The following is a 22904-nucleotide window of genomic DNA, read 5'->3' as shown; positions in this document are numbered from 1 at the left end:
TCTCTCTCTCTCTCTCTCTCTCTTTCTCTTTCTTTCTCTCTCTTATAATGATGTGAGGGTGAATCTTATGTTTTTGCTATGGTTGTGGTTGTTAGAGTAACAGTTGCTGGTGTTGTAGTAGTTGCTGTTGTGATTCTTGTAGTGGTTATTAGGTACTTGTTACCAGGTTCTTAATATAATACTAAGCTTAGTGTCTACGTCTACCTCTCACTTCTCATGTTTTTTTATAATAATAAAATTATTATTTTTATTATTATTATTATTATTATTAGTTGTTGTTGTAATAGGAGAAGTAGTTGTTGTTGAAGTAGTAGTAGTAGCAGTGGTTGTAATTTTTGAGGACTTGCAAAGCGTTAAGATCAGCTGTATCATCATCAGCAGCAGCTGAGATCAGCCTGTATCATCAGCAGCTGAGGTCAGCCTGTATCACTCAGTAGCAGCAGCTGAGGTCAGTCTGTGTCACTCAGTAGCAGCAGCTGAGGTCAGCCTGTATCACTCACCAGCAGCAGCTGAGGTCAGCCTGTATCAGCAGCAGCTGAGGTCAGCCTGTATCATCAGCAGCTGAGGTCAGCCTGTATCACTCACCAGCAGCAGCTGAGGTCAGCCTGTATCATCAGCAGCTGAGGTCAGCCTGTGTCATCAGCAGCAGCAGCTGAGGTCAGCCTGTGTCACTCAGTAGCAGCAGCTGAGGTCAGCCTGTATCATCAGCAGCTGAGGTCAGCCTGTATCACTCACCAGCAGCAGCTGAGGTCAGCTTGTATCAGCAGCAGCTGAGGTCAGCCTGTATCACTCACCAGCAGCAGCTGAGGTCAGCCTGTATCATCAGCAGCTGAGGTCAGCCTGTATCACTCAGTAGCAGCAGCTGAGGTCAGCCTGTATCACTCAGTAGCAGCAGCTGAGGTCAGCCTGTGTCATCATCAGCAGCAGCTGAGGTCAGCCTGTATCACTCAGCAGCAGCAGCTGAGGTCAGCCTGTATCACTCAGTAGCAGCAGCTGAGGTCAGTCTGTATCACTCAGTAGCAGCAGCTGAGGTCAGCCTGTGTCACTCAGCAGCAGCAGCTGAGGTCACCCTGTATCACACAGTAGCACCAGCTGAGGTCAGCCTGTATAACTCAGTAGCAGCAGCAGCTGAGGTCAGCCTGCGTCACTCAGCAGCAGCAGCTGAGGTCAGCCTGTGTCACTCAGCAGCAACTGAGGTCAGCCTGTATCACTCAGCAGCAGCAGCCGAGGTCAGCCTGTATCACTCAGCAGCAGCAGCTGAGGTCAGCCTGTGTCACTCAGCAGCTGAGGTCAGCCTGTGTCACTCAGCAGCAGCAGCTGAGGTCAGCATGTATCATCATCAGCAGCAGCTGAGGTCAGCCTGTATCACTCACTAGCAGCAGCTGAGGTCAGCCTGTATCACTCAGTAGCAGCAGCTGAGGTCAGCCTGTGTCATCATCAGCAGCAGCTGAGGTCAGCCTGTGTCACTCAGCAGCAGCAGCTGAGGTCAGCCTGTATCATCATCAGCAGCAGCAGCTGAGGTCAGCCTGTATCACTCAGTAGCAGCAGCTGAGGTCAGCCTGTGTCATCAGCAGCAGCAGCTGAGGTCAGCTTGTGTCACTCAGTAGCAGCAGCTGACGTCAGCCTGTGTCACTCAGCAGCAGCAGCTGAGGTAAGCCTGTGTCACTCAGCAGCAGCAGCTGAGGTCAGCCTGTGTCACTCAGCAGCAGCAACTGAGGTCAGCCTGTGTCACTCAGCAGCAGCAACTGAGGTCAGCCTGTGTCACTCAGCAGCAGCAGCAGCTGAGGTAAGCCTGTGTCACTCAGCAGCAGCAACTGAGGTCAGCCTGTGTCACTCAGCAGCAGCAGCAGCAGCAGCTGAGGTCAGCCTCTGTCACTCAGCAGGTGAGGTCAGCCTGTGTCACTCAGCAGCAGCAGCAGCAGCAGCTGAGGTCAGCCTCTGTCACTCAGCAGGTGAGGTCAGCCTGTGTCACTCAGCAGCAGCAGCTGAGGTCAGCCTGTATCATCATCAGCAGCAGCTGAGGTCAGCCTGTATCACTCAGTAGCAGCAGCTGAGGTCAGCTGTATCACTCAGTAGCAGCAGCTGAGGTCAGCCTGTATCACTCAGTAGCAGCAGCTGAGGTCAGCCTGTATCACTCAGTAGCAGCAGCTGAGGTCAGCTGTATCACTCAGTAGCAGCAGCTGAGGTCAGCCTGTATCACTCAGTAGCAGCAGCAGCTGAGGTCAGCCTGTGTCACTCATCAGCAGCTGAGATCAGCCTGTATCACTCAGCAGAAGCAGCAGCAGCTGAGGTCAGCCTGTATCATCATCAGCAGCAGCTTACATCAGCTTGTGTCACTCAGTAGCAGCAGCTGAGGTCAGCCTGTGTCACTCAGCAGCAGCAGCTGAGATCAGCCTATGTCACTCAGCAGCAGCAGCTGAGGTCAACCTGTGTCACTCAGCAGCAGCAGCAGAGGTCAGCCTGTGTCACTCAGCAGCAGCAGCAGAGGTCAGCCTGTGTCACTCAGCAGCAGCAGCAGAGGTCAGCCTGTGTCACTCAGCAGCAGCAGCAGAGGTCAACCTGTGTCACGCAGCAGCAGCAGCAGAGGTCAGCCTGTGTCACTCAGCAGCAGCAGCAGAGGTCAGCCTGTGTCACTCAGCAGCAGCAGCAGCAGAGGTCAGCCTGTGTCACTCAGCAGCAGCAGCAGAGGTCAACCTGTGTCACTCAGCAGCAGCAGCTGAGGTCAGCCTGTGTCACTCAGCAGCAGCAGCAGAGGTCAACCTGTGTCACGCAGCAGCAGCAGCAGAGGTCAGCCTGTGTCACTCAGCAACAGCAGCAGAGGTCAGCCTGTGTCACTCAGCAGCAGCAGCAGCAGAGGTCAGCCTGTGTCACTCAGCAGCAGCAGCAGAGGTCAACCTGTGTCACTCAGCAGCAGCAGCTGAGGTCAGCCTGTGTCACTCAGCAGCAGCAGCAGATGTCAGCCTGTGTCACTCAGCAATCTGTCTCTAGGTTCTCTTTTTTTGGCAAAGAGAAAAAAAAACTTTCGACCATGTTTCGATCATTTCTGGACCGAAACATTGTGCGAAATTTCTTCGCCCAAATTGTTCCAGTGATGGTACTGCGAGTTAATAGTGAATTGTTCCAGTGATGGTACTGCGGGTTAATAGTGAATTGTTCCAGTGATGGTAAGCGAGTTAATAGTGAATTGTTCCAGTGATGGTAAGCGAGTTAATAGTGAATTGTTCCAGTGATGGTAAGCGAGTTAATAGTGAATTGTTCCAGTGATGGTACTGCGAGTTAATAGTGAATTGTTCCAGGAATGGTTTTGTGGGTTAAGAGAGAATTGTTCCTGTCATGAGATTGTGGGTTTTTGTGAATTGTTCCATTATTGGTATTACAGGTTAATAGTGAATTGTTCCAGCTACGGCCTTATGGGTTATTTGTGAATTGTTACTGTGTGTTGTGTCTGTTACTGTGTGTGTTGTGTCTGTTACTGTGTGTGTTGTGTCTGTTACTGTGTGTGTTGTGTCTGTTACTGTGTGTGTTGTGTCTGTTACTGTGTGTGTTGTGTCTGTTACTGTGTGTGTTGTGTCTGTTACTGTGTGTGTTGTGTCTGTTACTGTGTGTGTTGTGTCTGTTACTGTGTGTTGTGTCTGTTACTGTGTATGTTGTGTCTGTTACTGTGTGTGTTGTGTCTGTTACTGTGTGTGTTGTGTCTGTTACTGTGCGTGTTGTGTCTGTTACTGTGCGTATTGTGTCTGTTACTGTGTACTGTTGTGTATTTATTGATTACTATGTGATGATTTCTTTCTTTAATTATGTACTTGAGTTAAGGAAGTGAGGTGGGGGTAAGCTGCAGCTCTTGGTCCCACTATTTAAGTCTGACGTGACTGTGTACATCACTGAGACTTGTACTACTAACACCTCTGTCACCTTATCTCTCTCCAGTAATTTGCGGTATGTTGAATTTTCAGGTCGACAAATTGAGTAACTTGAAGATTAAAATACATTCACCATCACTTGCTCGTCTAGCTTTTTTTTCAGCTGAACACATAAATCACGTCCCAGTTGGGATTTTCTGAGTCATAACATTCTTACCTATCCTTAAATCACGTCCCAGTTGGGATTTTCTGAATCATAACATTCTTACCTATCCTTAAATCACGTCCCAGTTGGGATTTTCTGAGTCATAACATTCTTACCTATCCTTAAATCACGTCCCAGTTGGGATTTTCTGAATCATAACATTCTTACCTATCCTTAAATCACGTCCCAGTTGGGATTTTCTGAATCATAACATTCTTACCTATCCTTAAATCACGTCCCAGTTGGGATTTTCTGAATCATAACATTCTTACCTATCCTTAAATCACGTCCCAGTTGGGATTTTCTGAACATGACATTCCAACCTGTCCTTCAGAGGGCATTTACCCAAATTTTCATCTCAGTAAATTAAGTTCGGCTGGCCAGTTTCCCCTGAATTCCCAGACGTACATTACTTTGCTCATGCTGCAACAACACCTCAGATCTTAAACACCACTCGCCTCCAAGCTTACTCAGGGCTGCTGGATCTTTAAGATCTATCCTTTGCACATGACCACACCATACCATCAGCTGTTGAAAAAATATACACGAATGCAGTATAATGCGATACTCTATTGACTACGTTTCCACCGTGTCGGTATTTTTGTTCCAATTGTGTCGGTATTTTTGTTCCAATTGTGTCGGTATTTTTATTCCAATTGTGTCGGTATTTTTGTTCCAATTGTGACGGTATTTTATACAATTTATCTTCATCAGCTGTTCTGCCGTTCTTTGTATTATTCCTTCCATACCACAACACCATATTCTAATTTCTTTACTTTTTATTTCCTTCATAATATTCACTGCACACATTGATCTCTAACATATTCCCGTTACTTGCAACCTTCTCCTCAGTGCAACACTGCAAGACCTATGCGTAACAAGTATTAGCAACACACTACTGTACTCTGATATATATCCTCTTTGCTGCCAGGTAGGTTGCTAGGTTAATGAGGCTTAAAACCTGTCGACTACTCGGAGGTCATTAAGGCAGCACATAACCTGTTCACCACCAGTCAAGAATACTTTAATCCCTAAAATAGGGATTAGAGTAAACTCTCGGTGTATATTGAATGAGGGACATTTCTCGGTGTATTCTTGATTTACATCCATTTACAAACTGTTTTTCTTTCTACAGATTCCTGGGCACTGCGGATACTATTCCACAGACACAAGGTATGGACACATATCAAAGCTGTGTTAATTTTTATAGATCAGGTTACAGACAACCACAGACTCAATATGTTGGTAGTTGACACAACATCCAGACAACATTCCTACGAGTAGGTAAATACCTCATGTTAATTATGTGATATTGTATCAGATTTTAATGACCATTATGCCAAGCTGATGATCTTACCGAGGGAACCTGAAGTCGTGACGGAGATGAGGACAGTAACCAAGGTGATGAAGAATTAAACACATGTGCAACATCTGGGTATCTTTATTTGTAAACGTTTCGCCATCTAGTGGCTTTATTAATATAATATTATCTCAGATTTTGTATATAATTCTTCATATTATGTCCTTGTATTAATAAAGTCACTGGTTGGTGAAACGTCTACAATAAAGATACCCAGGTGTTGCACATGTGTCTAATTCTTCATCTTGTCGGTAGTGTATACCACTTATGTATAGCCAATGTAATACCTATATCCAAAGCAGGAGATTGGGTCCTTAATTCCGGATTACCATCCCATTATCCTGATTGTAGACAAATTATTGTTTTAAGTAACAGCGGGTGTAGTCTGACGTCGCCTTGATGGATATAATTTGATTTGCGAGTCTCAACACGGCTTCATTCAGTCAGTGAAGTATTTAAACTTCTGGGTACTCGTCGAAATACTTGGACTGTTCTCTCCGGATCTGATAAAAAAAACATTTAAAATTATATACATACACAAGAACCCCAATGTATATAAATAACTTTCACTTTTTTTTTGGATTATCCTGGGTAATTTACATTATATACGAAAATTGTATTTATGTGTACCTGTGCCTAAACAAACTTACTTACACTGTCATAAGGTACTGGAGAGAGAGATATGGGAGGAAGCGCAAAATAAATCCAGTGAAAAGGAGGCGCGCTGTGGGTACAATAAGAGAACGCTGTGTCAACATCCGTGGTACGACTCTTCAACATGCTACCAGCAGATATGAGAAATATTGCCAGGACAAGTGTAGAAGTTTACAAGGAGAAAATGAATCGTTACTTGCGCAAAAAACAACCAGTGCGTGTTGGTTGCGTGTGCCAGCGGGCCGCCAACAGAAAGAGTCTGATTGAATAGACAGTCAAGAAGGAAGTCTAGTCTCAGGCCAGGTTGCGAGGGTTGAAGAAACCCTGGGAACAGGTCACAGGTATATATCTGGTCACAGGTTTATTCTACACTACCCAGCCCATCCATTTCCACTTACACAACCTCATCCTCCCACCTGCGCCTAACCCCCACACCTCCACCTCCAACCCTAATACATCTACCTCACCCCCACCTCCACCATCCCTTTCACCTTCCCCACCAGCTAGCTCTTCAGATCTTAAGGGTTAGTTGGCCCTCTGAGGCACCTGCCTAGGCACCACAAGAGTGCCACCTGGCACTTCTTGCACCTCCACTCACCTGAGATTGTACGGTATGTAGTGTTCTCATAGAAGGGAATACGTCATAAGTCAACGAGACTGGTGCATACGATGGAATGCGGACAGCTAGCATGCTGTACTGTTACCAAAATTAATGGACTGCACACATCGATTCCAGGCTGAGGGACTGATTTCCTCAAACTCCTCCTCCTCATCTTCCACCATGTCTCTGAATTGGACTAAAGAAGCCACTGGCTGGCGAAACATTTCCAGAATAACAGCTTGGTTCACAGGAAACGAAGACTATTCTGATTATTAACCCCGGAAAATTAATAACACAGAATAATTCCAGGAAAGCCAGTGGGACCAGTCCCTCTAGGATTTTCCAGGTGTAGATTATGATTTATCTCTCTCGCCTGCACTCCAGGGAGTAGAGTTCGAGTGACTCCAAACATTCCCAGTAATTAAGGTGCTTGACTGTACTTATACGTGTAGTGAAGGATCTCTGTACATTCTCTAGATCTGCGATTTCACCTGCCTTGAATGGAGCTGTTAGTGTACAACAGTATTCAGCCTAGGGAGAACAGCGTGGATTGTTTACGTTGGAAGTGTCTTTAAAGTCCTCTTTGAGGATTCGACGCATTGCAGTTGTAAAATAGGTGGCTTGATCCATTGACTAAACGTGACGGCAGTAAGACTACAAGTAACCTGTGCACCACTACCTGGGGTCTACCTGGAGGGCATTCCGGGGATCAACGTCCCGGCGGCCTGGTCCATGACCAGGCCTCCTGGTGAATCAGGGCCCGAGGAACCAGGCTGTTACTGCTGGCCGCACGTTGTCCAACGTATGAGCCACAGCCCGACTGATTCGGCACTGACTTTAGGTATCTGTCCTGCTCGCTCTTGAAGACAATCAGGGGTCTATTGGTAATTCCCCTTTTGGCTGGTGGGAGGCTGTTAAACAGTCTTGGGCCCCAAACACTTATTGTGTTTTCTCTTAGTGTACAAATGGCGCCAGTACTTTTCACTGGGGGTATGTTGCATCGCCTGCCAAGTCTTTTGCTTTCGTAGGGAGTGATTTTTATGTGCAGATTAAGGACCAGTCCCTCCAGGATCTTACAGGTGTAGTTTATGATGTATCTCTCTCGCCTGCACTCCAGTGAGTACAAGTCAAGTGCTTCCAGGCGTTCCCAGTAAAGTGTTTGATGGAACTTATACGTGCAGTAAAGGATACTTGAATCTCTGAACTAGGTATTAATGTAAACTCTTAGTGTGCATTCATTGAGATAGTATTATTAGGTTTGGGTTTGACAAAGACTTGCCTAGTAATAATAATAATAATAATAATAATAATAATAATAATTTTTATTTCTACAAGTACGTGATACAACATTTACAGACCTAGTTGATATCGGTGACATACTATATAGAAGCCCCAGGTTATGCAGAGCATTTCGGGCAACTTAGGTTAATTTTGTCCCAGGATGCAACCCACACCAATCGGCTAACACACAGGTACCTACTTACTGCTAAGTGAACAGGGACAGCAGGTGTCTTAGGGAAACACACCCAGTGTTTCCACCCGGACCTCAATGTGTATGTATGGTCCAGTAGGCCTGCTTCAGTGTTCCTTCTTTCTTATGTTCTCATACACACTTCTCAGTGACCATAACCTTCAGTAAGTTTATTCAGGTACAGGTACGCAAATACAGTTACAAAAATTATCGTACATTGCAGCATATATGTAGATTACCTAGGATAACCCTCCAAAAAATCAGACAAAGTGACTTATTTCTGTTGGGATCCTTGCTTCTATGTATATATTTAATGTGAGATGATAGGAACAGGTGATAGGAGACTTACCTATGTCTCACATCGCCCAGGAAACGACTCCTGATCCTTTCAGTTGTGAGCCGAACTCTGTCACTTGAGGTAGGAAGAGGAGGAAGAGGAGTGAGGCGTGCCTGCCCTGTGCTACGTCAGTTAGTGCTCACCTCCGCCCTGTGTCTACACACAATGGTGGCCACAAACACAGAGTAACAAGGAGCCCCGGGGCTTAGGGATCACCTTACATGTTCCCAGCGCTGCTAGCTGCCCCTCACACCTTCACTCTCTCTCTCTCTCTCTCTCTCTCTCTCTCTCTCTCTCTCTCTCTCTCTCTCTCTCTCTCTCTCTCTCTCTCTCTCTCTCTCTCTCTCTCTCTCTCTCTCTCTCTGGAATTTCCGAAACAAGAGTAATAACACCAATAATGGTTCTGTTCAAATAACTTGTGTTCTCACATCTAGAATGTTATGCTGTGCTCTTACTGGAGGAGATAATAACTAGACCTGAGTATACTACAAACTCTGATCATACAGTAGAGCGGAAAAATAGTGTGAGGGACCTGGGAGTGGTAATGTCTGAGGATCTCACTTTCAAGGATCACAACAGTGCCACGATCACAACTTCAAAGAAAATGATAGATGGATAATGAGAACGTTCAAGACAAGAGATGTACAAGACAAGATCTGATGCAGTGTTCCTTCGTTCTTATGTTCTTATGTTCTTAAGAGATGCCAAGCCAATGATGATCCTTTTCAAATCACTTGTTCTCTCCAGGCTGGAATATTGCTGTACATTAACATCTCCGTTCAAAACAGGTGAAATTGCAGATCTAGAGTGTCCAGAGAACCTTTACTGCACATATAAGTTCCATCAAACACCTCAACTACTGGGAGCGCTTGGAAGCACTTGTACTCGTTGGAACGCAGGCGAGAGAGATACATCATAATCTACACTTGAAAAATCCTAGAAGGAATGGTCCCGAGTCTGCACACAGAAATCGCTCTCTACGAAAGTAAAAGACTGGGCAGGCGGTGCAAAATACCCCTAATGAAAAGTAGGGGCGCCATTGGTGCACTAAGAGAAAACACCATAAGTGTCCTGAGCCCAAGACTGTTCAGCAGCCTCCTACCATGCTTAAGGGGAATTACCAATAGGTCCCTGGTTGCCTCCAAGAGGGAGCTGGACAGATATTTAAAGTCGGTGCCGGATCAGCCGGGCTGGAGTTCGTACGTTGGATTACGTGCGGCCAGCAGTAACAGCCTGGTTGATCAGGCCCTGATCCACCGGCAGGCCTGGTCATGGACTGGGCTGAGGGGGTGTTGATCCCCAGAATACCCTCCAGGTAGACTCCAGGCCAGGTAAGACAGAGAAATATGTACAGAGAAAAAATATACTGAACAGAAGGAAACTCCTTAAAGTGCTCAGAATATACGCTCTAGAGAGAGAAAGAGAGAGAGAGAGAGAGACAGACAGACAGACAGACAGACGGACAGAGACAGACACAGACACAAGCAGCAGTTCGAAACTTTATGACAACGTTTCGCCTGCTGGCAGGCTTTTTCTAGACCTTAGACCGCCACCCATGATTGAGATACTTTAACTTTGCCTGCTGAGCTTGTCAAGTGATGGTGGCAGCGTCATGATGGTAGCAGCATACTCAGCCTGTCGTGTGATGATGGGAAGCATCATGCGATGCTGACAACACAACTCATACACAACTATATGATGTTTCGCTTAATCACCAGCCATTACCAAATTTGTGTTGCTTGCTACCCCCCACCAGTCTGTACAACAAGGCTATATCAGTAGTACCAGTTACCAGTAACCAGTTACCAGTAGATGACTCACTACCAACCGTGTGTGAATCACTGACTGTTATTCACGTTGCTGCTGACCATAGCATGTTTTTGAACGCCTCTCACCCCCTAGGCACTGGTGGGTCAGTCTGAGATAGAGAGCAGAGAGGCAGGGCGGCTGATGGTGCTTCCCATACTTTCCGTTATAATTATACTTACTAACCAGCCTACGTGAGTGTTCTTACCCTCATCCACGTTTCGAACCCTCACATGACAGCTATGCCAGTGCTCCCACAGGGAGACAGAGAATTTTTCCTGACCCCTGCCTGTGGTCTGTGCTAAATGTTGCTTTCACCTTACAGGCAACGCTGCCTGTAGCCAGTTAGAGGACGGCGATACGTCTGCCCACTTTGTTGTTAAGATAATATAATATAATATATTTTCTACAAGTACTAGGTACCTCCAGGTAGGTAGACTTGTACAAAAAGTACAGTCCTAGCTGACATCAGTGACATACTACTATATAGAAAGTCGCTTGTTATGCAGATCATTTCAGGCAAATTATGTCAGTTTTGTCCCAGGATGCGACCCACACCAGTCGACTAACACCCACGTACCCATTTTACTGATGGGTGAACATGGACAACCGGTGTAAGGAAACACGTCTAATGTTTCCACCCCTTCTCCGGGAATCGAATCCGGACCCCTCACTGTGTGTAGCGAGAGCTGTTGCCACCAGGCCACGGGGAAATTGCCCCTGTAAAACTTTACCGTTGTGAGGTAAAAATTGAAACTATGGCTGAATAACTGTGTAACGTCGTAGAGAGGTATGTGGCAGCGGTTATTTATGTAAGGCACAACTGAGTACATCTGTAATGTAAATCAAACTTGAGTACATCTCTTATTTAAAGCATAATAAAAAAGATAACTACATCTCATATGAATTGCAAATTTGAGTACATTTCTTACTTATAAAAAACTGAGTACATGTCTAATGATATCAAAAGCAAGATGGTCCATTCGTGAGGAGATAATAATGTGATAGTGTGGTATCACTGTAATACATAGTGTGGTATCATTGTCATACATAGTGTGGTATCACTGTAATACATAGTGTGGTATCATTGTCATACATAGTGTGGTATCACTGTAATACATAGTGTGGTATCATTGTAATACATAGTGTGGTATCACTGTAATACATAGTGTGGTATCACTGTAATACATAGTGTGGTATCATTGTAATACATTGTGTGGTATCATTGTCATACATAGTGTGGTATCACTGTAATACATAGTGTGGTATCATTGTAATACATAGTGTGGTATCACTGTAATACATAGTGTGGTATCACTGTAATACATAGTGTGGTATCATTGTAATACATAGTGTGGTATCATTGTCATACATAGTGTGGTATCATTGTAATACATAGTGTGGTATCACTAATACATAGTGTGGTATCATTGTCATACATAGTGTGGTATCACTGTAATACATAGTGTGGTATCATTGTCATACATAGTGTGGTATCACTGTAATACATAGTGTGGTATCACTGTAATACATAGTGTGGTATCACTGTAATACATAGTGTGGTATCATTGTAATACATAGTGTGGTATCATTGTCATACATAGTGTGGTATCACTGTAATACCTAGTGTGGTATCATTGTAATACATAGTGTGGTATCACTGTAATACATAGTGTGGTATCACTGTAATACATAGTGTGGTATCATTGTAATACATAGTGTGGTATCATTGTAATACATAGTGTGGTATCATTGTAATACATAGTGTGGTATCACTGTAATACATAGTGTGGTATCATTGTCATACATAGTGTGGTATCACTGTAATACATAGTGTGGTATCATTGTAATACATAGTGTGGTATCACTGTAATACATAGTGTGGTATCATTGTCATACATAGTGTGGTATCACTGTAATACATAGTGTGGTATCATTGTCATACATAGTGTGGTATCACTGTAATACATAGTGTGGTATCATTGTAATACATAGTGTGGTATCACTGTAATACATAGTGTGGTATCATTGTAATACATAGTGTGGTATCACTGTAATACATAGTGTGGTATCATTGTAATACATAGTGTGGTATCATTGTAATACATAGTGTGGGTTCACTGCAATTCATAGTGTGGTATTATAATACATAGTGTGGTATCACTGTAATACATAGTGTGGTATTATTGTAATACATAGTATAGTATTGTAATACATAGTGTGGTATCATTTTAATACATGTGGTACCACTGTAATACATAGTGGGGTATCACTGCAATACATAGTGTGGTATCATTGCAATACTGTGTGGCATCAATGCATATAGTGGGGTAATATTGTGAAAAAAACGGTACCGCTAAGGATAGGTATGGGTGGGGAAGGTGGATAAGAAACAGGTCTGGGTCATCGGAATTCCCATTCTGTCCCGGCTAGCTGCCATAGCTACCGAAGACACGGTGGAACTCTTGAAGATACACGACCTTATTGTCCAACTGAAGCCTCCCACCTCTGACTGATTACATTGGTCTTTGTTTTAGGAACTCATCTTATGTGATGGAAGGTGTGAGGGGAACCCAGCTGTAGCCTTGGTTTCCACTGCGTAACACTAGTAAAATGAATAATATAGGTAATTGTTAAAGGGATGAACCGGTAAGCCAACGGAAGGCCTCGGTCAAATGACCAAAAGCTCCAGCTACGGGCCATCGAATGACTAGGACCTGCGTCAGGAAACACTTGTCCTGTTTCCTGACAAACCTTACCTGTCCTAAACTGTCTGTAACTGTCATGTAGAACAGGGCAACAGTAACTCACTACTGCTGACTAATCCAGTTTTTTTTAAGTAAGCCTTATCTTCTGTTAACAGTGATAACAAACAGTGAGGTCAAACCTCAAGTCATTGACAGTGTCCATAGACAGTGAAGTCAAGTTCCTTCCGTCTCTTTCCTGTTGCTCTTCTATTTTTCCCTGGCACTTACTAACCCATGGAAGATGGGACAGGTATGAGTGTAATGCAGGAAGGTAGGTAATAGTACCCAGGTAGCTAGGTAGGTAGGTAGATAGGTAAAAGGAAAGTAAGGGGAAGGGTAGTGTGAGGTTATTACAGGTAGGTGGGGAATGATGGTCGGTGATGTTAATGGTGATGATAATGATGGTGGAGGTGGTATGGTGGTGCTGTTCATGGTGGTGGAAGTGGTATGGTGGTGGTTGTAGTGGTGTTCATGGTGAAGGAGATGGTGGTAGTGAGGTGGTATGGTGACGGTGAGGCTGGTGAGTGTCAATAATGTTGCTGGTGGTGGCGGCGGCGGCGGCGGCGGCAACTAGAGGGCTGGAAGGCTTCATGGGAATGATTGATAGAGTTTTTTACTTGTTAAAAATATCATTGTTTAAGAATGCGACCTTACGGTGAGTGGCGACTGTATAGTGTGTGTAGCGGGACGGTGAGTGACGACTGTATAGTGTGTGTAGCGGGACGGTGAGTGGCGACTGTATAGTGTGTGTAGCGGGACGGTGAGTGGCGACTGTATAGTGTGTGTAGCGGGACGGTGAGTGACGACTGTATAGTGTGTGTAGCGGGACGGTGAGTGGCGACTGTATAGTGTGTGTAGCGGGACGGTGAGTGACGACTGTATAGTGTGTGTAGCGGGACGGTGAGTGGCGACTGTATAGTGTGTGTAGCGGGACGGTGAGTGGCGACTGTATAGTGTGTGTAGCGGGACGGTGAGTGACGACTGTATAGTGTGTGTAGCGGGACGGTGAGTGACGACTGTATAGTGTGTGTAGCGGGACGGTGAGTGGCGACTGTATAGTGTGTGTAGCGGGACGGTGAGTGGCGGCTGTATAGTGTGTGTAGCGGGACGGTGAGTGACGACTGTATAGTGTGTGTAGCGGGACGGTGAGTGACGACTGTATAGTGTGTGTAGCGGGACGGTGAGTGACGACTGTATAGTGTGTGTAGCGGGACGGTGAGTGACGACTGTATAGTGTGTGTAGCGGGACGGTGAGTGGCGGCTGTATAGTGTGTGTAGCGGGACGGTGAGTGACGGCTGTATAGTGTGTGTAGCGGGACGGTGAGTGACGACTGTATAGTGTGTGTAGCGGGACGGTGAGTGACGACTGTATAGTGTGTGTAGCGGGACGGTGAGTGGCGACTGTATAGTGTGTGTAGCGGGACGGTGAGTGGCGACTGTATAGTGTGTGTAGCGGGACGGTGAGTGGCGACTGTATAGTGTGTGTAGCGGGACGGTGAGTGGCGACTGTATAGTGTGTGTAGCGGGACGGTGAGTGGCGACTGTATAGTGTGTGTAGCGGGACGGTGAGTGGCGACTGTATAGTGTGTGTAGCGGGACGGTGAGTGGCGACTGTATAGTGTGTGTAGCGGGACGGTGAGTGGCGACTGTATAGTGTGTGTAGCGGGACGGTGAGTGGCGACTGTATAGTGTGTGTAGCGGGACGGTGAGTGGCGACTGTATAGTGTGTGTAGCAAGACGGTGAGTGGCGACTGTATAGTGTGTGTAGCGGAACGGTGAGTGGCGACTGTATAGTGTGTGTAGCGGGACGGTGAGTGACGACTGTATAGTGTGTGTAGCGGGACGGTGAGTGGCGACTGTATAGTGTGTGTAGCGGGACGGTGAGTGGCGACTGTATAGTGTGTGTAGCGGGACGGTGAGTGGCGACTGTATAGTGTGTGTAGCGGGATGGTGAGTGGCGACTGTATAGTGTGTGTAGCGGGACGGTGAGTGGCGACTGTATAGTGTGTGTAGCGGGACGGTGAGTGGCGACTGTATAGTGTGTGTAGCGGGACGGTGAGTGGCGACTGTATAGTGTGTGTAGCGGGACGGTGAGTGGCGACTGTATAGTGTGTGTAGCGGGACGGTGAGTGGCGACTGTATAGTGTGTGTAGCGGGGCGGTGAGTGACGACTGTATAGTGTGTGTAGCGGGACGGTGAGTGACGGCTGTATAGTGTGTGTAGCGGGACGGTGAGTGGCGACTGTATAGTGTGTGTAGCGGGACGGTGAGTGGCGACTGTATAGTGTGTGTAGCGGGACGGTGAGTGGCGACTGTATAGTGTGTGTAGCGGGACGGTGAGTGACGACTGTATAGTGTGTGTAGCGGGACGGTGAGTGGCGACTGTATAGTGTGTGTAGCGGGACGGTGAGTGGCGACTGTATAGTGTGTGTAGCGGGACGGTGAGTGGCGACTGTATAGTGTGTGTAGCGGGGCGGTGAGTGACGACTGTATAGTGTGTGTAGCGGGACGGTGAGTGACGGCTGTATAGTGTGTGTAGCGGGACGGTGAGTGACGGCTGTATAGTGTGTGTAGCGGGACGGTGAGTGGCGACTGTATAGTGTGTGTAGCGGGACGGTGAGTGACGACTGTATAGTGTGTGTAGCGGGACGGTGAGTGGCGACTGTATAGTGTGTGTAGCGGGACGGTGAGTGGCGACTGTATAGTGTGTGTAGCGGGACGGTGAGTGGCGACTGTATAGTGTGTGTAGCGGGACGGTGAGTGACGGCTGTATAGTGTGTGTAGCGGGACGGTGAGTGGCGACTGTATAGTGTGTGTAGCGGGACGGTGAGTGACGACTGTATAGTGTGTGTAGCGGGACGGTGAGTGGCGACTGTATAGTGTGTGTAGCGGGACGGTGAGTGGCGACTGTATAGTGTGTGTAGCGGGACGGTGAGTGACGACTGTATAGTGTGTGTAGCGAGGACGACTGTATAGTGTGTGTAGCGGGACGGTGACGACTGTATAGTGTGTGTAGCGGGACGGTGAGTGGCGACTGTATAGTGTGTGTAGCGGGACGGTGAGTGGCGACTGGATAGTGTGTGTAGCGGGACGGTGAGTGACGACTGTATAGTGTGTGTAGCGGTGAGTGACGACTGTATAGTGTGTGTGAGTGGCGACTGTATAGTGTGTGTAGCGGGACGGTGAGTGACGACTGTATAGTGTGTGTAGCGGGACGGTGAGTGACGACTGTATAGTGTGTGTAGCGGGACGGTGAGTGGCGACTGTATAGTGTGTGTAGCGGGACGGTGAGTGGCGACTGTATAGTGTGTGTAGCGGGACGGTGAGTGACGACTGTATAGTGTGTGTAGCGGGACGGTGAGTGGCGACTGTATAGTGTGTGTAGCGGGACGGTGAGTGGCGACTGTATAGTGTGTGTAGCGGGACGGTGAGTGACGACTGTATAGTGTGTGTAGCGGGACGGTGAGTGACGACTGTATAGTGTGTGTAGCGGGACGGTGAGTGGCGACTGTATAGTGTGTGTAGCGGGACGGTGAGTGACGACTGTATAGTGTGTGTAGCGGGACGGTGAGTGGCGACTGTATAGTGTGTGTAGCGGGACGGTGAGTGGCGACTGTATAGTGTGTGTAGCGGGACGGTGAGTGGCGACTGTATAGTGTGTGTAGCGGGACGGTGAGTGGCAACTGTATAGTGTGTGTAGCGGGACGGTGAGTGGCGACTGTATAGTGTGTGTAGCGGGACGGTGAGTGGCAACTGTATAGTGTGTGTAGCGGGGCGGTGAGTGACGACTGTATAGTGTGTGTAGCGGGACGGTGAGTGGCGACTGTATAGTGTGTGTAGCGGGGCGGTGAGTGGCAACTGTATAGTGTGTGTAGCGGGGCGGTGAGTGGCAACTGTATAGTGTGTGTAGCGGGACGGTGAGTGGCGACTGTATAGTGTGTGTAGCGGGACGGTGAGTGGCAACTGTATAGTGTGTGTAGCGGGACGGTGAGTGACGACTGTATAGTGTGTGTAGCGGGACGGTGAGTGGCGACTGTATAGTGTGTGTAGCGGGACGGTGAGTGACGACTGTATAGTGTGTGTAGCGGGACGGTGAGTGGCGACTGTATAGTGTGTGTAGCGGGGCGGTGAGTGGCAACTGTATAGTGTGTGTAGCGGGACGGTGAGTGGCGACTGTATAGTGTGTGTAGCGGGACGGTGAGTGACGACTGTATAGTGTGTGTAGCGGGGCGGTGAGTGGCAACTGTATAGTGTGTGTAGCGGGACGGTGAGTGGCAACTGTATAGTGTGTGTAGCGGGACGGTGAGTGACGACTGTATAGTGTGTGTAGCGGGGCGGTGAGTGGCAACTGTACAGTGTGTGTAGCAGGACGGTGAGTGGCAACTGTATAGTGTGTGTAGCGGGACGGTGAGTGACGACTGTATAGTGTATGTAGCGGGACGGTGAGTGGCGACTGTATAGTGTGTGTAGCGGGACGGTGAGTGACGACTGTATAGTGTGTGTAGCGGGACGGTGAGTGGCGACTGTATAGTGTGTGTAGCGGGACGGTGAGTGACGACTGTATAGTGTGTGTAGCGGGACGGTGAGTGGCGACTGTATAGTGTGTGTAGCGGGGCGGTGAGTGGCGACTGTATAGTGTGTGTAGCGGGACGGTGAGTGGCGACTGTATAGTGTGTGTAGCGGGGCGGTGAGTGGCAACTGTATAGTGTGTGTAGCGGGACGGTGAGTGACGACTGTATAGTGTGTGTAGCTGGACGGTGAGTGGCGACTGTATAGTGTGTGTAGCGGGGCGGTGAGTGGCAACTGTATAGTGTGTGTAGCGGGACGGTGAGTGACGACTGTATAGTGTGTGTAGCGGGACGGTGAGTGACGACTGTATAGTGTGTGTAGCGGGGCGGTGAGTGGCAATTGTATAGTGTGTGTAGCGGGACGGTGAGTGGCGACTGTATAGTGTGTGTAGCGGGGCGGTGAGTGACGACTGTATAGTGTGTGTAGCGGGGCGGTGAGTGGCAACTGTATAGTGTGTGTAGCGGGACGGTGAGTGACGACTGTATAGTGTGTGTAGCGGGACGGTGAGTGACGACTGTATAGTGTGTGTAGCGGGGCGGTGAGTGGCAACTGTATAGTGTGTGTACCGGGACGGTGAGTGACGACTGTATAGTGTGTGTAGCGGGGCGGTGAGTGGCAACTGTATAGTGTGTGTAGCGGGACGGTGAGTGACGACTGTATAGTGTGTGTAGCGGGACGGTGAGTGACGACTGTATAGTCTGTGTAGCGGGGCGGTGAGTGGCAACTGTATAGTGTGTGTAGCGGGACGGTGAGTAGCGACTGTATAGTGTGTGTAGCGGGGCGGTGAGTGGCAACTGTATAGTGTGTGTAGCGGGACGGTGAGTGACGACTGTATAGTGTGTGTAGCGGGACGGTGACTGACGACTGTATAGTGTGTGTAGCGGGACGGTGAATGACGGCTGTATAGTGTGTGTAGCGGGACGGTGAGTGACGACTGTATAGTGTGTGTAGCGGGACGGTGAGTGACGACTGTATAGTGTGTGTAGCGGGACGGTGAGTGACGGCTGTATAGTGTGTGTAGCGGGACGGTGAGTGACGACTGTATAGTGTGTGTAGCGGGACGGTGAGTGACGACTGTATAGTGTGTGTAGCAGGACGGTGAGTGACGGCTGTATAGTGTGTGTAGCGGGACGGTGAGTGACGGCTGTATAGTGTGTGTAGCGGGACGGTGAGTGGCGACTGTATAGTGTGTGTAGCGGGACGGTGAGTGGCGACTGTATAGTGTGTGTAGCTGGACGGTGAGTGGCGACTGTATAGTGTGTGTAGCGGGACGGTGAGTGACGACTGTATAGTGTGTGTAGCGGGACGGTGAGTGACGGCTGTATAGTGTGTGTAGCGGGACGGTGAGTGGCGACTGTATAGTGTGTGTAGCAGGACGGTGAGTGACGACTGTATAGTGTGTGTAGCGGGACGGTGAGTGGCGGCTGTATAGTGTGTGTAGCGGGACGGTGAGTGACGACTGTATAGTGTGTGTAGCGGGACGGTGAGTGACGACTGTATAGTGTGTGTAGCGGGACGGTGAGTGACGACTGTATAGTGTGTGTAGCGGGACGGTGAGTGACGGCTGTATAGTGTGTGTAGCGGGACGGTGAGTGGCGACTGTATAGTGTGTGTAGCGGGACGGTGAGTGACGACTGTATAGTGTGTGTAGCGGGACGGTGAGTGACGGCTGTATAGTGTGTGTAGCGGGACGGTGAGTGGCGACTGTATAGTGTGTGTAGCGGGACGGTGAGTGACGACTGTATAGTGTGTGTAGCGGGACGGTGAGTGACGACTGTATAGTGTGTGTAGCGGGACGGTGAGTGACGGCTGTATAGTGTGTGTAGCGGGACGGTGAGTGGCGACTGTATAGTGTGTGTAGCGGGACGGTGAGTGACGGCTGTATAGTGTGTGTAGCGGGACGGTGAGTGACGGCTGTATAGTGTGTGTAGCGGGACGGTGAGTGACGGCTGTATAGTGTGTGTAGCGGGACGGTGAGTGACGGCTGTATAGTGTGTGTAGCGGGACGGTGAGTGACGGCTGTATAGTGTGTGTAGCGGGACGGTGAGTGACGACTGTATAGTGTGTGTAGCGGGACGGTGAGTGACGGCTGTATAGTGTGTGTAGCGGGACGGTGAGTGGCGACTGTATAGTGTGTGTAGCGGGACGGTGAGTGACGACTGTATAGTGTGTGTAGCGGGATGGTGAGTGGCGGCTGTATAGTGTGTGTAGCGGGACGGTGAGTGGCGACTGTATAGTGTGTGTAGCGGGACGGTGAGTGACGGCTGTATAGTGTGTGTAGCGGGACGGTGAGTGACGACTGTATAGTGTGTGTAGCGGGACGGTGAGTGACGGCTGTATAGTGTGTGTAGCGGGACGGTGAGTGGCGGCTGTATAGTGTGTGTAGCGGGACGGTGAGTGACGGCTGTATAGTGTGTGTAGCGGGACGGTGAGTGGCGACTGTATAGTGTGTATAGCGGGACGGTGAGTGGCGACTGTATAGTGTGTGTAGCGGGACGGTGAGTGGCGACTGTATAGTGTGTGTAGCGGGACGGTGAGTGGCGACTGTATAGTGTGTGTAGCGGGACGGTGAGTGGCGACTGTATAGTGTGTGTAGCGGGACGGTGAGTGGCGACTGTATAGTGTGTGTAGCGGGACGGTGAGTGGCGACTGTATAGTGTGTGTAGCGGGACGGTGAGTGGCGACTGTATAGTGTGTGTAGCGGGACGGTGAGTGGCGACTGTATAGTGTGTGTAGCGGAACGGTGAGTGGCGACTGTATAGTGTGTGTAGCGGGACGGTGAGTGGCGACTGTATAGTGTGTATAGCGGGACGGTGAGTGGCGACTGTATAGTGTGTGTAGCGGGACGGTGAGTGGCGACTGTATAGTGTGTGTAGCGGGACGGTGAGTGGCGACTGTATAGTGTGTGTAGCGGGACGGTGAGTGGCGACTGTATAGTGTGTGTAGCGGGACGGTGAGTGGCGACTGTATAGTGTGTGTAGCGGGACGGTGAGTGGCGACTGTATAGTGTGTGTAGCGGGACGGTGAGTGGCGACTGTATAGTGTGTGTAGCGGAACGGTGAGTGGCGACTGTATAGTGTGTGTAGCGGGACGGTGAGTGGCGACTGTATAGTGTGTGTAGCGGGACGGTGAGTGACGGCTGTATAGTGTGTGTAGCGGGACGGTGAGTGGCGGCTGTATAGTGTGTGTAGTGGGGCGGTGAGTGGCGACTGTATAGTGTGTGTAGCGGGACGGTGAGTGACGGCTGTATAGTGTGTGTAGCGGGACGGTGAGTGGCGGCTGTATAGTGTGTGTAGTGGGGCGGTGAGTGACGGCTGTATAGTGTGTGTAGCGGGACGGTGAGTGGCGGCTGTATAGTGTGTGTAGTGGGGCGGTGAGTGGCGACTGTATAGTGTGTGTAGCGGGACGGTGAGTGACGGCTGTATAGTGTGTGTAGCGGGACGGTGAGTGGCGGCTGTATAGTGTGTGTAGTGGGGCGGTGAGTGACGGCTGTATAGTGTGTGTAGCGGGACGGTGAGTGGCGGCTGTATAGTGTGTGTAGTGGGGCGGTGAGTGGCGACTGTATAGTGTGTGTAGCGGGACGGTGAGTGGCGACTGTATAGTGTGTGTAGCGGGACGGTGAGTGGCGACTGTATAGTGTGTGTAGCGGGACGGTGAGTGACGGCTGTATAGTGTGTGTAGCGAGACGGTGAGTGGCGGCTGTATAGTGTGTGTAGTGGGGCGGTGAGTGGCGGCTGTATAGTGTGTGTTGCGGGACGGTGAGTGACGGCTGTATAGTGTGTGTAGCGGGACGGTGAGTGGCGACTGTATAGTGTGTGTAGCGGGACGGTGAGTGACGGCTGTATAGTGTGTGTAGCGGGACGGTGAGTGGCGGCTGTATAGTGTGTGTAGTGGGGCGGTGAGTGGCGACTGTATAGTGTGTGTAGCGGGACGGTGAGTGACGGCTGTATAGTGTGTGTAGCGTAACGGTGAGTGGCGGCTGTATAGTGTGTGTAGCGGGACGGTGAGTGACTGCTGTATAGTGTGTGTAGCGGGACGGTGAGTGGCGGCTGTATAGTGTGTGTAGCGGGACGGTGAGTGGCGACTGTATAGTGTGTGTAGCGGGACGGTGAGTGACGGCTGTATAGTGTGTGTAGCGGGACGGTGAGTGGCGACTGTATAGTGTGTGTAGCGGGACGGTGAGTGGTGACTGTATAGTGTGTGTAGCGGGACGGTGAGTGACGACTGTATAGTGTGTGTAGCGGGACGGTGAGTGGCGGCTGTATAGTGTGTGTAGTGGGGCGGTGAGTGGCGGCTGTATAGTGTGTGTAGCGGGACGGTGAGTGACGGCTGTATAGTGTGTGTAGCGGGACGGTGAGTGGCGGCTGTATAGTGTGTGTAGCGGGACGGTGAGTGACGGCTGTATAGTGTGTGTAGTGGGGCGGTGAGTGGCGGCTGTATAGTGTGTGTAGCGGGACGGTGAGTGGCGACTGCATAGTGTGTGTAGCGGGACGGTGAGTGACGGCTGTATAGTGTGTGTAGCGGGACGGTGAGTGGCGGCTGTATAGTGTGTGTAGTGGGGCGGTGAGTGGCGGCTGTATAGTGTGTGTAGCGGGACGGTGAGTGACGGCTGTATAGTGTGTGTAGCGGGACAGTGAGTGGCGGCTGTATAGTGTGTGTAGCGGGACGGTGAGTGGCGGCTGTATAGTGTGTGTAGTGGGGCGGTGAGTGGCGGCTGTATAGTGTGTGTAGCGGGACGGTGAGTGACGGCTGTATAGTGTGTGTAGCGGGACAGTGAGTGGCGGCTGTATAGTGTGTGTAGCGGGACGGTGAGTGACGGCTGTATAGTGTGTGTAGCGGGACGGTGAGTGGCGGCTGTATAGTGTGTGTAGTGGGGCGGTGAGTGACGGCTGTATAGTGTGTATAGCGGGACGGTGAGTGGCGACTGTATAGTGTGTGTAGCGGGACGGTGAGTGGCGACTGTATAGTGTGTGTAGCGGGACGGTGAGTGGCGACTGTATAGTGTGTGTAGCGGGACGGTGAGTGGCGACTGTATAGTGTGTGTAGCGGGACGGTGAGTGGCGACTGTATAGTGTGTGTAGCGGGACGGTGAGTGGCGACTGTATAGTGTGTGTAGCGGGACGGTGAGTGGCGACTGTATAGTGTGTGTAGCGGAACGGTGAGTGGCGACTGTATAGTGTGTGTAGCGGGACGGTGAGTGGCGACTGTATAGTGTGTGTAGCGGGACGGTGAGTGACGGCTGTATAGTGTGTGTAGCGGGACGGTGAGTGGCGGCTGTATAGTGTGTGTAGTGGG

At 49.4% G+C, this 22904-nt stretch overlaps 1 long non-coding RNA gene across 1 annotated transcript in view; it reads left to right on the top strand.

Moving 5' to 3' along the window:
* LOC138853327 (uncharacterized) overlaps positions 1-22904 on the top strand; it is a 970094-nt gene that overhangs the window by 596810 nt on the left and 350380 nt on the right. The window contains exon 5 of the long non-coding RNA XR_011392537.1: positions 5201-5238. This is a non-coding gene — a long non-coding RNA (uncharacterized lncRNA). The remainder of the gene's footprint in view (positions 1-5200; positions 5239-22904) is intronic.

This window comes from Cherax quadricarinatus, chromosome 28 (assembly GCF_038502225.1).
Source record: "Cherax quadricarinatus isolate ZL_2023a chromosome 28, ASM3850222v1, whole genome shotgun sequence".
Taxonomy (NCBI): domain Eukaryota; kingdom Metazoa; phylum Arthropoda; class Malacostraca; order Decapoda; family Parastacidae; genus Cherax; species Cherax quadricarinatus.
This window is presented reverse-complemented; position numbering and strand designations above follow the sequence as displayed.